Source organism: Falco peregrinus, chromosome 7, assembly GCF_023634155.1.
Source record: "Falco peregrinus isolate bFalPer1 chromosome 7, bFalPer1.pri, whole genome shotgun sequence".
NCBI classification, from domain to species: Eukaryota; Metazoa; Chordata; class Aves; order Falconiformes; family Falconidae; genus Falco; species Falco peregrinus.
Genome location: NC_073727.1, coordinates 6,694,680 through 6,712,562, shown reverse-complemented (window position 1 = coordinate 6,712,562; position 17,883 = coordinate 6,694,680). Strand labels below are relative to the sequence as shown.

General features: G+C 39.3%; 2 long non-coding RNA genes across 2 annotated transcripts in view; one reads left to right on the top strand and one right to left on the bottom strand.

Moving 5' to 3' along the window:
* LOC129784904 (uncharacterized) overlaps positions 1-17,883 on the top strand; it is an 86,391-nt gene that overhangs the window by 8,994 nt on the left and 59,514 nt on the right. The window contains exon 2 of the long non-coding RNA XR_008748133.1: positions 5,660-5,878. This is a non-coding gene — a long non-coding RNA (uncharacterized LOC129784904). The remainder of the gene's footprint in view (positions 1-5,659; positions 5,879-17,883) is intronic.
* Positions 542-17,439, bottom strand: LOC114012652 (uncharacterized). The gene is made up of 4 exons (XR_003555262.2): positions 17,166-17,439; positions 15,618-15,704; positions 4,522-4,595; positions 542-4,256 (listed from the first exon to the last, which is right to left on the bottom strand). It is a non-coding gene; the product is annotated as an uncharacterized LOC114012652 (long non-coding RNA).

The following is a 17,883-nucleotide window of genomic DNA, read 5'->3' as shown; positions in this document are numbered from 1 at the left end:
AAATTTCATGTGTGTGTTATGTAACAAAATAGTGGCAGTTAAATGAAGAAAGAAAAAAAATAAAACACCCAGATTTGGGGGTTTTGGCTTTTTCTGGTTTGGTTGTGTCATTGGAGCTTTAATGTGGACTTAAAAAAAAAGAAACCATACCTGCAAATGGATTTGTAGGGACAGAGGAGGCCAGCTTAATGGCAACCCTGTGTGTCCAGCCATGTCTGGGGACTAAAGCCCCTTATCCCTCATCCTATTCAGGTGCATAAAGGATAGCAACAACTTAGGAAATAAACTATTACTTATGTCTGTTGGCATAAAATGAAAAGCAATGTTTTTAAGCTACATCGAGAACAATTTGCATTAGGTGACATAAAGAGATGTTTGGAGGATGCTGAGAAAGCTTGTGGATCCTCAAAAATTGTTAGCAGATACAGTCCTGTATCTATGACACATCCTGAGTGACTTCCAGTGATTGCTTCTGGTTCTGTGGTATTCAACTATGCAAGTCTGAAGTATATGAAACACAAATAAGGAAATAGATGAGAAGAAAACCTTTCATTGTTAACTTTTCTGTCCTTGAAATGTTGCATGTAATATTTAATACAGAAGAGTTAATAGTATTTATTGCTGTTCCTCAAATATTATCCAGAGGTCAAAGACCTATTACACTTGGTACTGGGCAAACATGAAACAAATTCGGTGTGTTGGACTGGTGTTCTTAAACCCCTATGTTGATTCACAGAAGGCAGTGAGTCTTGAGTACAATGGAACTTTCTCTGGCATCTGGTCTGGGAGTCTCTTAGTGTTTATTATAGCTGTATGACTCTGCACGCGAAAATAAATGTGGGACTGCAGACAAATTTTATTCTTTTTCTATAACAGAGGAAAGCTAGAATAAGTATATCTGAAATTATTATTACAATTTTGGACCAGCACTACTAAGCAAGTCTACAACTTGAAAGAAAAGAGTGAATGAAAACAGAAATTAATAGCTGTAGAGTTCAATAGGCAGTGTTTTTGCTTTGGATACAATTACATTAGTGAATGAACTTCAAGGCTGGGTAAATAAGATTAGAATAATAATCTATACCCTAGGAAATTACAAAAATCTTCTGTGGACTGCATTGAAGACATGCCAAACAATCCTTCATTTCTGGAAAATTGCTACTGCAGACTGTTTTAACTTTTCCAGAAATTTCACAAAATTCCTTCTTTCCACTTGTCACTGCTGGCTTAAAAAGCAGATAAGAAACAAAACAAATTTTGGTGGTTTAATATAGGAATAAATTTAAAATGGAGGGCTAGGGCAACAAAGGGAAGCCTTACATGTTATTTCTGCTGAGGAAATACCAGAATGGCAGCCAAATCACTAAAAAAGATAAATTATCTGTACTTGTCTTAAAACTTTGACTACCATAACTTATCTGTTACCCAAAGCTTTAAAAGCTTTGTGTTTTAAACCATATTTTAACAACAGAAACTGAGTATGCAAAACTCACACTGGTACAGATATGGTGGTATTTATTTGTGCTTTTTATTGATTCAGCTAAGCGCTGCCAGTGGGTGTGCTTTTACTTTTTTTTTCTTCTTTAAAGTTAATTGAAATTTGGTTTAAAAATACTGACCAGAGCATAGGATTTTAATGTTACTGCAACCCTGAATTTAATGAATTCTTGAAACCAAAGTGGGTATAATCTACTTTAACGTGAAGATAACCAACAGAGTTGCTTGGTCTTTATTGTCGGACAGAAATTTGTCCAACAATAAACAAAAAAAAAAGTTTACTTTGGAAGGAATATAAGAATGTTTCTCTTAACTAGCTCATGAAAAACAAGGAGACGTATGATAGTTAAGTCACTCGCTCATACCGTGCAAGAAAACTGTGGAAGAATAAGGAGTAAGTTATCTACAATTGGAGCATTAGTACTGTTCTACATCCTTCCTACCTTCTCTCAGACCAGGGATTAACCCTCATGTTTTGTTAGCAAGTCCCAATAAGATTTGTACCAAATTCTCTTTGTTAATTATTATGCAATTTAAGGAAACACAATGAAGTAATGGGGGGGGTAATCAGTTATTGAAAAATTATTAGGATACACATTTACACATTAGTGTCTACAGAGTGTTAACTAAGACTCTTTTTTTAGACTTGTAGTAAACAACAAATTGCTACCTAGAAAGCCTTACCGCTAATGGTGAAATCTGAGTTAACTCTAATGCAATTAACTTTAATGAAACAGCGTTTCAGCTCAAAGGTACATAAAGGTAACAAGGCTTTATACTTTGTAATAGTGTGCATATCCCTGATACTCATAGGCAAAGCTCTTCTCAACTCCCTACCTGTGTCTGTCTAGAAAGCTAGGTAGTATTTGTTGCTATTTTATTAAAGCACAAAATAGGACAGTTGCCATACATCTCTGAAAACCATGTAAATAGGGAGCATTTTTTACAGTAAATCAGAGCTAACTCCTGGTTTTCTAGTGTGCCCTGTAATAAAGTAAAACAAATTTTTACAACTTTCTGGCCTTAAGACCCTGATCACAACACTATACCTGAAACCTAGCTTTCACAAAGAAAGATTGTCTCCAAATATACCTTTTCAGTTTAATAAATAAAGAAGCTCCCTGTACTAACCAAGTATTGCCAAACTGAAACAAAACAGTGATCCTGGAGTACAAATATTCTGTGCAAGGTGTGTAAAGTAATTGTGCTCTCCATGACATTGGTGAGTGTCAAGGAGTACTGTTTTGGGCACCATACTTTAAGAAAAACGTAGATGTGCTGGAGACAATCCAGAAAGGGCTAAAAAGAATGAGCAACAGTCTAGAAGGGAGCATGAGGTAGGGTGGAAGGAATTGGCATTGTTTAGTCTAAAGAGAAGGCTAAGGGAAGATGGGATGTCAGCCCATAACCACGAGCAATGTTTCTGCAAAGAAGAAAATAGAAACTATAGATTGGAAAAGAAGTAATGAAAGTGCTGCAGCAGGGGAGATTCAATGTTATTGCTAAAAGTAACTTTCCTTGAATAGATTGATTAAGGACTCGGTAAAGTTTTCTGGCGAAATTTCATTTTCAGTTTAAAAATTAAATGCCACTATCTGGCAAAGATGTGAAGCGCAAGTAAACTCTGTACGTTAGTTGTAACTTCTAGGTCTGTTCTGAAAACTTAGCAATGAATTCTAGAATCTCCTCAAGATTTTATATTAAACAAATATCTGCAGTAGGTCGTGCCCACTTGGGATCATAGGATGCTAGTTGCTGAATGCAACTGAGTTGAAGCTCAGCATATTTAGCATCAACATTATAAGTAGCAGCATTCTATTTTCATTCAGGTTTTCATTTCACTCTTCAGACCAGCAAGAAAATCTCGCAGGGTGGTAATGGCTCAATCCCAATTTTTCATTGCATATTGTCTTTGTGTGGGCCACTGAATAGAAGCATTAGTTTTGCTCACAGTCATAGCTGTCAATTCTTTGTAAGGTCTGGGCCTCTTCCTATCCCTGCTCTATTAATATTTCCAGAATTGTAATGTGGTTTTAGAGAATTTCAAATCAGTTATTCTTTCTATGTTTATGAGGAAATTGATTTTTCCTTTTTATATCAATCATCTTTAAATAATTTCGAATACTTTGAAGTTGAGTTTTCAGCCCTATCTTTCTGATCCATTCCTACTCCTTTCTAGAGATCTAAATAACAAATCCACTGAAGAGTACCTACTGTAGCTGTACACAAGCTATAAGCAATCAGGGAGATTATGATTAGATATGCACATTAAAAGTACATAAAGATTAAAGGGCATTTTAAACTTATATCCTTCTGAGCTGAAATTTGGAACTTTATACTTCCGGTGTGCTGATGAGTTCATAGTATTTGTGTTACTCGCATTTACTTTGTGCTTCTAGAGACCTGGTATCTAGGAAGAGACCACTTACCAGTCAGTCACAAATACATTTAGTCAGAAAAGATGAATGAGCTGGACTTGCCTACTCAGGGTGCTACTAGAAGCCTTCAGACATGGCAGGTAGATGAAGTTATCGCATCACGATCGTATTTCGCCTAATGTGTTGTATTATGCCATACCTTCTTATCTCCTTAAGGATGCAAGTTTTCTGGAGTATTTACCAGCTTGACAGAATATGGTAACTGTGACACATACAATTGTAATGGAAGTAACTTCTGAGTTGCAGTCAGTTCAATTCTAGCTGTTATAGTTTTCAGCAGCAGATCTCAAAGCAACGGAGGTCAGCAGTACTGTCTTCATCCTCATTTAAAAACAAGCATAAAACAATTGTAAGATTGGGGCTGAAAGGATTAGCTGCTGCTCTCTTGTTAACCAGTGTCAGAGTCAAAAATAGCACTTGGGTACCTTGAATCCAAATCCTGCACTGTAACAAGGAGACAGCATTCCTGAAATCATCTGAAAGCACCTTGAAAATTACTTTCCAATGGGTCACAGATGGTCAGAAAGGAATGGCATAAACACATAAACCCCAAAAATTCAGTTTGTAAGGATGACTATAAACTTACCATTACTCATCTTTTAGGAGGTCTAGGAACATCACTGTCTCTCTTGATGTATTTTAGGTTCAGCAGCAGAAAAGCTAAACAGGGGGATAGAATAACAGAGATGTGTGAAAGCCAGCAGGAAGGATGTCCAACCAGTTAGAACTCACCCCAGCCCTAACTCCAGGAACAAACATTCATCTCATTACCCCTCTCTCCTGGCCCTGAAAGTTCTGCTTGCCTCTAGCTTTGGGTGATAAAACAATATTCTTGGAAAACAGTTGCATTTCAGCAGGAGACCAAAGATGCATGTTTATTCTGTACAATACTAAATGAATGGACGACGCACAAGAATGCATCAGCTCAGTGAGTTATATGTCTACGCCTCCATTGTCTGGAGTATAACTTATAAAGCTGCTTCTGCAATTGAGACGTGTACCTAATGCTATCCTAATATGGCTGTGGTTGAGATCGTCTGAACATTCCTCAGCTGCCCCTGCAGGAGAATGAGCACAAAAATGTTAAACATACCACATTTATATCTGTTGTGAAATGCTGGCACGCTCTAGCAATCAGCATTAATTCTTGATTTGGTTTTGTGGGTTTCTTATTTAAATGCCACTAATTTCAGTTTGGAAGGCTTCAGTCTCCCATATGTGATATTGATTTCAGATGTGAATGTGTGTATGCTTGTATGTGTGTTGGAGATGAAGAGGTTGAAATAGCCTTAGGCATCTTCTATAATTCCTAAATACCTGTCGGTCAACCTCTAAATATTGCATATATATAATTATCTTCTGCAGTGCTGGGCAACTACATGAGTATGTAGGTACAAAAAGAGTTATTTCCAATGGTTTCTATGATGCCACTGAAGTCACACATACTGAAGTTTAAACATCAAGGAAAATACTATAACTTAATTAAAAAGAAAACAAAGATGACTTCTGAAGTGATGTAATGCAGTGTATTTTCATGTATGTGATAAAGTATTTCAAAGAAATTACTAGCCAGTGAGATCACTCAATTGGCTCCATCTGTGATTTTCCAAAAATAGATGTGGCATTGTACATTGAGTAGTCTATTCCAGTTGTGCTGCAGGAGAATCCATTACTTATCATAGAACTCTTCTGAAAGAACACACTTTCTGTTGGTTTTTTTTCAGGGCAGATTTAATGTTTGGACTTCAGGACTGTGGGAAACCAGGCATCAGCCAGCTGTTCTTTAATCAAGGGGCTGGCCTGCATCCTGAGCAGTTGCAGCACCTGGGGACTTTGAGTGTCATTCAAACCTACCCTGGCTCTACCCACCAGGCTTGCCTAGAACCTGGCTTGAATGGACCAGAGATTCTGGCTCACAAAGCATCTGTTGCAGCTACTCTGAGGTAAAACAACCCCTGAAAAACATGGTAAGAATGACAGATTGTGGGGTGTGTGCGTATGTCTTTTTTGTTTGTGTGCAAGTGGCCTGCTGAAAGTGGACTCATTTTGCTGGAAAATGGTTAAGTCTCGCAGATTTGTTTTCAGTCAGAAATATATCTTCTTTTCTTTTTTTCCTTAGTGACTGTATTTTTTCAAACAAAACATTATTTGTAATTGTTCGGTGTTTGAAATTCACAAGCTGTCTTTCTTTGAATACATTGCATTAAAGCTGGGCATTCCAAAAATGTCTAGGAAAGGTGACATTTCTTGGATAAAGAGGCAGGTAAAGGATCAAACCAATGCATTCTAGTGATGTTGTCTAGCACTCACAACATATGAAGGAGAGATCTAGAAAAGGACCTTTTGCCTTAGCTTGACCAGACTTTAAATCCAGCCTTATTAATCCAGAATGCTAGGTTAGCCTTTGTTCTAAACTTCCTAGACTGCATAAGAAGGCATCCTAGGCCATTGTTATGAGGTTACTTTAATCAAGCAGATGTCTGCACTGCTGCCAGAAAAGATTGGCCTTGTCTTTTCTCCTCCTCTCCAGTAAGTCACTGCCTTTTCCCTGCTGCTTTCTGTGTCCTGCTTCTAGTGTGTACACAGCAATCCTTTGAATCAGGCCAAAGAACGTTATCTGTCTGAAAACTAGTATTGAGGAAGCAAAAAGAGTGAGTGTTCTTACAAAGAAGCAGCAATGTCCAAGGGTGCAAAGGTGGGTAGGATTGCCCCTTCATGGAGCATTGTATATTTATAGTGAACTGAAGTAACTGCATAACCATGTTCTCAGAAATTCAGAGAAAAAAGCACCTAGAGCTGGAGAGCACCTTATCAGGAAATGGGAGGAGCTGTCATACATCCCAAGTTCTGCATGAAGATCGCTTATGATCTCTCTTTCAAAGTTTCACAGTTAGAAGTGGAGATGGATACCTATCATATATGCTACATCAGTAATCATAGCCCACAAAAAAAGATCAGGATACACATCTGCCACCTTTGTTGAAAGTGCTTTTGCCACCAGCCCAGAGACCATCTTGGAGTTGATGTAGGGAAGTCCTTCCACTGTGGCTGAACATGCAGTAGCCCCTTGAAGGAAGGCATTCCAGATTGCCTGGGACAGACCTAGGTGTGAGGAGGAGCATGATGCTCTTGTCAGCTGATTTGGATGCTTATGTTGGAAGAGAAGCTGGAGTTCTGCTCTGGCATAAAGTTTACATCTTTCATAGTAAGTAAGATGTGGTGAGAGCAAGAATAAAAGGTAGACATGAAGAAAATAGAAATCTATTCGTACAAATCGGTTCATACTGCCAAAGGACAAGCATGCATAAAAGCTTCTTTACTATAAACTGCACTGGAGATGTTCTAAAATCCTTTGTAGGTAACAGTTAAATTGAATAAGAGATCTTCAGGAAAAGCCATCTTGAATGAGGGATTGAGATAAAGTTTTTATGGTTATTTCCCCCTAAGCCAGCAAAATTGGCATTATTGGAGCAGGAAGAGAAACAATAGTTCAGAATCTTGTAGACATCAGCAGTTAAATCCAGAGATGTGTTTGACACTGCCTCTGCAATTAATATGCACAAACCCAGCCTAATTCTATTGTAGTTTAAAGATACATCTTCCCTGCCTCTTAGGTAATCCGGGCTGGGAAAGCTTATTCCACATCAGTTAGGATTTCTTTTAATTTGCATCACGTTTTCTATCACAGCAATGCACAACTGACATGTATGATTTTATTTATGCTATGTAACCAAGTTAATGTTCTTATTACTCTGCTGCATATCCCACGACACCTTTGCAGGAGGGATGATTCATCTCAACAGGCTTAGCTAGCGAAACTCTTTAAATAACTATATGTGAAACATATGGTTCAAGACAGAAAACATTTTGAGAGTGGAATAAGGCCAGGAATAGCAGCTGTCGCTAATACAGTATAGTGAGATTTGATGTCTCATAGAGGGCAAACCAAAGCAAACTTTAATACCCAAGATTCTTTGAGCTTACAGAGTAGTTCAAAAATACAGGGCTACAAAGCGTCTGCTACTTTTAGGTTAAAACTGACTTGTCTTTTCTACCATGGCTCCATTAAACGTTTTGCTTTCTACGTAGGGCAAAGTTTCCATGTGTAGGCAGGCAGAGACAGCTGCTGGGAGTTATCTGGAAGATTCAGAAAAGAGGAAAGCTGGAAGGGAGGAGCTGGGGGGGATGACAGCAGATCAGCTTCAGGACTCAGAGGGGCAGGGGGTATTCTGCTGATTCATTACTGGGGCTTAGCTTGGAAGTCAGAGCAGTGAGATTTGTGTTTGTTCCACTCTAGCTACAACAAGATTCTGTGCGCCTCACTACACTTTGGTGAATCCAGTGCCATCAGGGAGGATATGTGTTTGAAAGTAGCAAGAATATTATAAAGAGAAATCTGTGGATAGGAACAAAACAGATGTTAAGGTGAACATGTGAAGAATTACAGTTGTAGTTGAAGAGAATTTATATCTGAGAGTGATGGACCAGAACTTCAAGGGAATAGCTGTTTCAGGAGGCTTTCTTTCTTTTTTTCTGGTTCCACTTGTAGGGAGAATTTTCATCTTGACCATTATTCAGTTTTGTGTGTCTTCTAAATGTTAGTGTCTGTGAGACAACCAGACTAGTTGAGTGGTCTTTTCTAGGGATGCAAGAGATAGTCTTGCATCATGAGCATCAAAGCATGGTACCTGTCTTTTAATTCCTTCCCTAATCTTCCTTCTGTGAAAGGATGTTAATGCTTCTGTATTTCAGCTAATGGTTCTGTGGCTTGTGAGGAGTTCACGCAATGCAACTGCAAAACTGCCACACTGAAGCTGTCAGAGAAAAGGAACAGAGCATATGGCTGTGGCTGTGTGTGGACTTGTGTGTTTAAAAGGTGATAAACAGGATTGTCATGAATGGAAAAAGACTACATTTTCCCCTGGACAGCTTATATTTGCTGGTTTTGTCTGAAAGAGAAATAGTCTTACACAAAACAAACGTGTTTTGCTCTTTGTATGAAATCAACACTTGTACCATCTTTCATATTTGAGTAGCCACAGGCTGTTAAGTAGGAAAGACATAGAACTTCTCCCTTCAGTTTGTCTGTCCAACCCATGTATTTTCACACGCCAGGCCAGCCTCAGTCTCTGCAGCTGGCATGAGAAAATCGAAATGTTAAATGATGTATGTCCAGTTCTGGATGATCCCAAGGTCATTCTAATACGTGAAGGCAAAACATTCTTTGTTTCCTCTCAGCTTTCAGACGTGAGTGTATCTGGGCAGTAGGAGAGTGATAGTCTCCCTCTGGAGCCATGACTGGGAGAGAATGCCAAATCACACCTCAGATTATACCAGCAGGGCACAAGTGGCGAGCCCATCTAATGCAGCTAGCTGTGTGCTTGAACTCTTTCTGCTCTTTGACGTGTATAACAATGTTGCATGTTGGCTCAAGAAAGGGAATGGAAGATACCATCAAAACTGTAGTAGATAGAGAGACCTTTATCAAAACAAGGTCTTTATGCAATAAAACTCTGTATTTCTTTTCATTCTTCCTTTTTTTTCTCCTTTCTTCCATCTCTTTCTTCCATTTTCTTCTTGCTAGATTTCAAATAGGTGAAGTTATCTTACCATAGAACAGCTGTGAAGATTTCATTGACACTAAGGGGTTGAACTAAAGATCACTTTTCAAAAACCATACAATCTTGATTTGAAAACTCCTGGAGAGAGAAAATCCACTGTTGCATTTAACAAATTCTTGTTCTGTTTCTGAATTCATTACCTTCACCTTCAAGAAATCCTGCATGCGTTACCTTCACCAAACAAAAAAATATCTTTGTGTATAGTGTTGCTTCATTTAGTTCCAATAACTACCTATCAGACTTTGTCATACATTTATCTACTGGACTGAAGAACCCTTTATCAACAATTCCTGCCTAAATTATGAAGGATTTAAAAAGAGTAGTTTAGTTATCTATTATCCGTGTCCTAAGTAAGATATATAAGCTGAGTTCTTGGAATATACCTCTCTCTCTCCACCCCCACCCTCCAATACTTGACTCATTTTCTTGGCAATTCTTTGAACTTCCTCCAAGATGCAACATAATCCTGAACTGTATGCATTAAGCTGAACATAAAAGCAGCCATTCCAGTGCCAGGTGCAGAAGTCAGATGAAAATTATTTTCCCTGTACACATGTCCAAGGATTGTATTAACCTTTTTTGATGACTGGCCACACACGGTGGCTACCATAATATGATTATTCTCATGTTCTTCTACAAGACAAGGCCCAGGATCATCTCCTGTAATTATAGCTCTAGTCGGGCTTTATACGTGGCTGTTATGTTACCACTGTATGTTCTCACCTTCACATCACCAAGTACCAGTGACCTGCCCTTCACTTTTTATCACTGTTCCCTGAGAAATCTGCAGGCTTTCTCAGTGATAAATTTATGGTGGGGAAGATGGATGTTTTTCTTCTAGATTGTTGGTTAAAATGCTGTGCTAAAAATAGCACAGGCCTAGACACATGGCTATACAGAACTGAATTAGAAGTACAATTCCTTGGTGGTGATTTCCCAATTTTCAAGAGCTTTTTTGAGATCTGCTTATAAGCTAGTGCATTTTTCTAGCTCCTATAGTCAAAATGCTGTGTAACCAAGGCAGACATCTGACAGATTAAGTGGAAGCTTTAACATGTTAATAACAATACCTGTTTAATCCTGAATGGTAATCATATTAAACACTCTGATAGACAAGATATATTTTCAGCAAATGCGTTAGCATCAATATTAATCTCCTTTTAAGCTCCGTTAATCAAGTTCTTGGTATGTCCTACCATTACTGATGTCAGGTTGGAAGGTGTGTGTTTACCTTTGTTAATTCATTTACTCTTTCAAAATACTGTCAGAATATTAGCTTTTGGTTAGTCCTTTTTGAGTTTCCAAGTGTCTTAAGTGATACCAACAATGCCTTTTTCATGGTCCAGCAATCGTAGTTGCCATTTGACTCTTGGAAAGTCAGAGCATAACTTTGTTCTTCAACTTTACTTCTTCAACAAAGTTATAAAATTTGCCTTAATCATAGGATTCACTTGCATGTGTGGCCAAGTGATCAGAGATGTTTCCCCAGTTGTAGGGGCTCTGCTGACCTCCTGGGAGATCAGCTGGATCGTGGACCTGGGGTCTGTCAGGTTAGTTTCAGGCATTAACACTGCCAGCAGCAGCATGGATTTAAACCACCTCATGCTGTTTTGAAACCACACCCACACACTTGCATCCGTATAAACTTTTTGAAAGCAGACCTATGAAAGTAACTGCATGAAAGTAAGGTAGCCTGTACATCTTTTGTGTGTGGTAAGTAGCGACATGTGAAGAAAACCTGGTTTCAGTTAACCTGCGTGTTTTCAGCCTAGTGATTGTAAAGAGATTTTAGGCATTAGATGCACACGCAGGCAAACACACATGGCAATAAAACTTAACCCACAGTGTCTCTACTTTATAGCAAGTAACAGAGGATGAAATTCCTCTTAGAAATAGAAAAGTGGGGAAAAAATATTATGATATATAATATAGCTGAGGAACTAGGCAGATACCAAACCAGAAGCCAGACAGAGAGTTGTAGAGGTCTGGGGTGACTGTGGAAAAGGTTGAGTTTTTGATAGAGCTGCTGGAAACCATTTAGATAATCTGCACTGCTCATGAATTCATTCCCTGTTTGTTGCTCTGTAAAATATTAACTAGTCTGGTACATCTCAGCCATAGTTAATCTGATAACAGTTGTGTTGTTGTGTTTCTTTCTGAATAATTCAAGAATCCAAATAGAGAGGCTCCATATTTCAGATGAAGCACATTATGAGGTGGTGGGCAGGGTCTAGAAAGCCCCTGTCTAATACTTAAGTATTCTGTGGCACATTGGCATTAATATTCTGTTTTAAAGACGGTTTGTCGGTTTGGCATAGAGGGGCTGGACATGACAGTAGGAGTTGAGCATATGGTGTCACAAACCTTTTCTCAGGTACCCCTCACAACTTTTGCTCCACTCATGCACACATGTAGAAGTATTTGAGTGGTAAACTTGATTGAGGCACTGTTGCAAATGAAAAACATAGGAAGCTGAGCACAGAGACAGGACGGGAGAAGCAGTGGGGCTAGCGCACCCCAGTGTTGAAGTCCCAGCGTGGTGACGACTGTCAGTATTCGGGAAGCTTTCCTGGAACACATCTCACCCTATGTTACAATGATCTATTGGGCTTATCTTTTTCTTCAGAGAAAAGAAGAATATAAGAAGATCCCATATGCCCTCCACAGATTTGCATCACCTTCACTGTGATTACACAAGTGTGTGCGGTTCAGCAGTATAATCTAAGAACTTTCACTACCAAGGAAAATGTTTCCATGTCTAAGGAACAAAGATGTTTTAATAGAAAACATAGAACCAAAGGAAACAAGGACTGGGAAAGGGCCTCCAGAAATCTTCCCCTTGCCTCATGGCAGGGTTAATTTAGACTCATCTTCCAGAGATGGACACTCCAGAACTTTCCAGGCAAGTTATCACAGCATTTTATCATCTTTTTCATATAGGAAGCTTTCCTAGTGTTTTCTTGCTGTAATTTAAGCCCATTACCTCTCATAATAGCCAATGTAAACAAGCAAAGATTCTTCCCTCTCCTTTTCAAAGAGCCTTTTGTATGTCAGGGATATCATGTCCCTTTTCCAGCCTTTTTTTCTTGAGGCTAAACCGCCTCAATTCTTGCATCTTTTGTCATAGGGCACAGTCTAAACCTTTGCTCATCGTCATTACTCTCTGAATTCTCATCTAGTTCATATTCTTCTTGGAGTGCAGTGCCTGAACTACACACACTACTGCAGCTGAAGCCATACCATTGTTGAGTACGGCAGACGGCTTGTTTCACACATCTTGCAAGCTCTGCTCCTGTTTAGAAACCCCAATGTGGTGTTTGCTTTTTTCACAACAGCATGATAGTGTTGACTCATGTTTAGCTTGTGATTCAGTATATCTCATAGATTCCTGTAAGAAGAAATGCCACCAGCCACTTGTTTTCTGTCCTGTATTTGTGCAGCTGATTATTGCTGTTCAAACGGAGTATTCTGCATTTATCCCTCTTGAACAATGCTCAGGCACTCATGAGAGCCCTCTTCACTCTTCCTGAAAAAACCTGGCCAACGTTTTGGTTTGTTTTTTTTTTTAATGTTTCTTATTCCAAAACCCACAAGATACACAGGACTAGCTATTACATGGAAATTTTTTGCCTTTGGTTTTATGTCTTTATTTGTTTAGAGGGCATAGGGAATAAGGGTGATAGATGAGCACCAGCTCTATTAGCAAATACTTCATATGCAGACAAGGAGATAAGAGAAGAAGCTTCTCAATTCGTGTGGTAAGCTCCATAAATTCTGATTTGTTTAACCAGAGATTAAACCCAGATGTGAAGCAAACAGGGTTAAGAAGAAAAAGGCAGGAGCTGACATTGATTAAACCTTTGTAAAGTTCCATGACGTCAAGAAGATGATTAAAATTTTAGTCAGGAGAAAGACCTCCAACATGTATAATTTCCTTTGTGTTCTCTTGCAATGCAATCATGACTTCTGGTGCAAAGTAATCAAGGAGTTAGTTATGAAGAAAACATCTCTTTCCAGTATTTTATAAAAATAGGTTTTTATAAAATGCTGAGTTCCCACTTGATAGTCCAAATTAAATAAAGAGATCTTCAGCAATTTATTCTGGAGCCAAAACTGGTGCTAAGCACTCCTGAGAATATGACAGAAATAAGAAAATGTGTATAAATAAAAGTATTATTAAGTGTGATTCTGAGCATGATTTTTATATCACTGATTCCTTTACTGGTAGACATAAGTATTCAGGTGTACTAGCAACCATGACACAAGATGCTTAGGCTGATTAAATTTAGCATGTTCCCTTCAAATCCCACAAAGCACCAGGATTTGTTCGAACTTCACTTCTACAGTTTTGGAATCACTGTTCAATTATTCTCTTGTTTAAAATTAGTAAAACAGAAACGGGGCCAGATTCATTAGCTGGAAAGACACTTATATTTTGAGCACTGAGATCTGTCTGAGCCTTGAATTCTGGCCTGCTGTAGATGTTTTTTTGTTAATCATCTCATTTATTTCCTCTAATGTCCCAGAACTAGACCAAGAATAACTTTGAAGCACCTATTTTTATTATTTGAATAATCCAGCATTGCTCAAAAAAATCTCATACAGTTATTGATTAAGGTAGTGTTGCAGACTTCAGTGTGACACTAACTTTGATAACTACATAAATACAATGAAGAGTACTCATGGACCTAGTTGAAGGGTCAGAAAATACATGTGTAGAGAAAAATACTGGCCTGTCCAAAGGATTTTCTTTTCAAATGTCCTGAATATAGGTGCTGTCACTGCTATCTGTGCTCCTTATTGTATTAATCTCAGAACCCAAAGGTTTCTTAACAGATAGATAACACATACAGCATAAAAGAATCAGTCTGCAGCATGACTCTCTCACCTCTTACCTTGACTGTTACATCCTCTGAAGAGTTTACCAGCAATAACCTACTGAGCTTCACAGCTCGTGCATAGACAAGTTATGTTGTACTCTTGCTCTTCTGTCTGCAAACATACTGAAGGAAACCTTGATTTAGTATTTTCTTACTTACTTCAGTAAAATTCTGCTGTGATTCATAGATAAATCTGCTGATGGGTAAGTAATTCTCAAAACTATTTTTTGTGACTCTACAAAATTGGCTAGTGGCTTGGTGCTGTGTCTTTTCCTAGTTTGAGTTTGCCAAAGTGCTTTCAAAGAAACTATTCAACCCTTCCCTAATACTGCATTTTAAGCTTTGGCTCCAGTTACACAGAAAAGATGGAGTAGGACACAGTTTCTGTGTCTCTGTATAAGTACAAGGAGAACTAAGAAGTAATTACCTATTAAAGAAGTATTTGCTTTAGCTACCAAGCTGTGGATTGCTGCACCAAGAAAATAATTATCAACAAGCAGTCAGGATGTGTGGTTTCTGTTGCACATGTTGAGGTGGATTTTTTCCTATAACTGTGTTTCAGCCATTCGTCCTCATTCTCCTCTGTCCCACCTCATGCTAAGTGTTGAAGGATGCCTTGAAGCACGGTCACGTGGCACTTTTAATAACAAGAGCCTCACTCCATTGCCATGTATCACTTTCTTCCCTTTTTCTCCCTTTGTTTTAGAAACTGTGTAGTTTTGGCTCTTCCCCTCCTCACTGGAGGCTGTGTTTCAGCAGCATATGGTGTGTGTGTGTGTGTGTATAGGTTTTGTGTGTTTCATAAACAGAGTGCTTTGGAAACAGTTGTGGAAGGAGCAGAGGAGCTTACTGCTGGAGTCTTCTTCCACAGTTTTTCCTGAATTACCAAATGAGGTCATCACCTAATGACTCAATAGACAAGTTAGACAGGAAATGCAGGAAGTCAAGACTAACTTTAAGACAGGCTTATTCCTCCAAATGAGAATCCAAACACATTTCTTGAGCTCTGTGTGAGTAATAAGCCATAATCCTAAAGCCACTACTGTTTCAAGACAGGCTTTAATGGGAAGAGAAGGCTCTGAAAAAGGCATCACAGCCTCAGCCTGCAGGAACTCTGCTGGCTTATTTACAGCACTTTTGGAGAGACGTTTTGATAAATTACATCTTTTCTAACTACTCACCTTCTTCATTTTCTCACTTCTTGTTCTCTTTGATGAAAATACATGTAGGGTGTCCACTCTGCATATTACCATTGGCCAGCTCTGGATCTTGTGCATAAAAAAATATTATGAATTATTACAGATTTACTTTCTCCATGCGCTGGCAAAGTGCTCCCTGCTGCACCTCCATGCTCCGTTTTTTGTAACGTGCCATAAGGTGCTGTATTATAGCTTGTCACACAGTATTGCAATTAACATATAATTCACTAATAGAAGATCATAAATCATAGCCTTACCAAAAGTGTGTGGATCTCATTTATATGGAACTGAAATGCATCCAAAAAACCCCAAAACACAAAACTTCCTATGCTAAGAATTAGCAGAAAGTGCCACCTGATTTTAAAATTAGGAGATATATCTAGCATAGAATAACCCCTGTTTTGGCTTTTCTGTGTTACCCGAGCACGTTTTCCATACCTATTGCAAATTTTTATGGCTGTCGCACAGGTGTAACTGTATAGTCAACAGCATTTTCTTTAATTCATCTTTTCCCTCATATAAAAATAAGTTGAGATTTGGATTTTCCCTCCTGACAAACCAGCATAAGTGAAATTAATTTGATGGGAAAAAAATAACAGCAGTTTGAATTGGGAAACAAGATACTTGGCAAAACCATATTTTGAAGAAAATCTTTCCAGAAAATTAAACATAAAACCTTTCATGTCTGCTACAGTGCTTGACCCTTCCTTCTTCTCTCCACCTCCTGTGGATAAGTGCTTCCTCCCATGATTTGTGACTGGTAAGCTTGACATGGTAGCCTTAGCTCCACAGCCTCTATGGCTCCAGGCAGTAATTTCAGTGCATGCTCCAGCCTCTGCTGGAATTGCTTCATTTATTTTATAGGGTTTTGCCAAAATTTTCCACTAGTAAAACTGAAGCCTCTCACAGATCTTGCAGTTGGGTAGTTATTTTCAGAAAGGAAAAGTAGGCTGGGGGTCTAGTTTGGGGGCTGGATACAAGCCCCTTAGCCACACGCCTCCACTGTTGCTCTGGGCTTTACCTACAAAAGCCCAAGCTTCTAGCAAGCACAATGTTCATTTTCTGTGCTGGGTCCAGGGAGGTGGGAGCTACTGGGGTTGCACAGTGTGGGGCTCAGCCTCTTCAGGGACGGGGAGAAAAGGGAATTGTAGCAGGGTCTTCCCCTCTCTTTATTCACCGAGTTATAAAGGAGGCTCCTCTGTCAAGCACATGACAGTAATCTTGCTCAGCACTTGCCTAATGGGCCAGCTGCCTTGGATGTCAGAGCCAAAGAAAACCTTCCTTGAAGGTCCTGATATGGCCCAGCCTGCAGACCCACATAACCTTCAACATCCACCTATACCAGCAGCAATTTCCCCCCCTCAGTTTCTTGTAACAACCCCCCTCTGCACCAACCCCCTCCTGGAGATTGTCACCCCTTACCAGCCTGCCACCAGATGAGCTCATGTGAGGCATCCTCCTCCTCCTCCTCCCATGGCAAAATCAGCTGGATGAGCTGTGGCATGAAATTAAGCTGCTCCATTAACCTACCTTGTTGTGCCTGTAGCAAAAATAGTTCACTCTGGTGAGCAAGGCTAAAACGCACAGCTGTTCTTCAGCTGATTCATGGAGGGATGTGACACCTTTTTTGTCTCAACCAAATTCACTGGAAGGGGGGGAGCTACCTAAACAGCAGTAACAGCCTCAGCCATCCCATTTAAACTGCTGCTCCAGAGCTGACAGAGGGCTAGATGCCTGGGAGAGACTGAGGCACAGCCAAATTTTGTGGCTCCAACACAGGCTGAATTACAATAACAGAACAGCTGTGAATTCTCATACAAGTTTGTTACATGGCAACTAAGGGCATATTATTTATAGTTTTCAGCAATCTTGGAATTTGTACCCAGGTTCTGCAAACACAGAAGGCCTGGTCCCTTTCCAAAAAAAGAATGGGAACAAAAGTCAGTGAGCATGAGGATGGCTGGGAAGAGCTGAGGGTTAAACCAAATCCAGCTGCCTCCTAGGAAAATGCAGCATTTCGCCTGAGGCCTCTCTTGACAGTTCTGACAGGTTTATAACAGAGCCAATATAGTTTTGAACAGCAAAATTATCTTCATAACCCCTGCAATGGTTGAGTTACCCTGACAGTCTAGACAGCACAGATGCCTCTGCACTAAGCTGGTGATCCTGCCCTCACCTGTAGCACAGCAGCTGTTTTTCCTATTGATGGCTGTTTTATTTTGTTGGTGACTAATGTATCAAGCTGCTG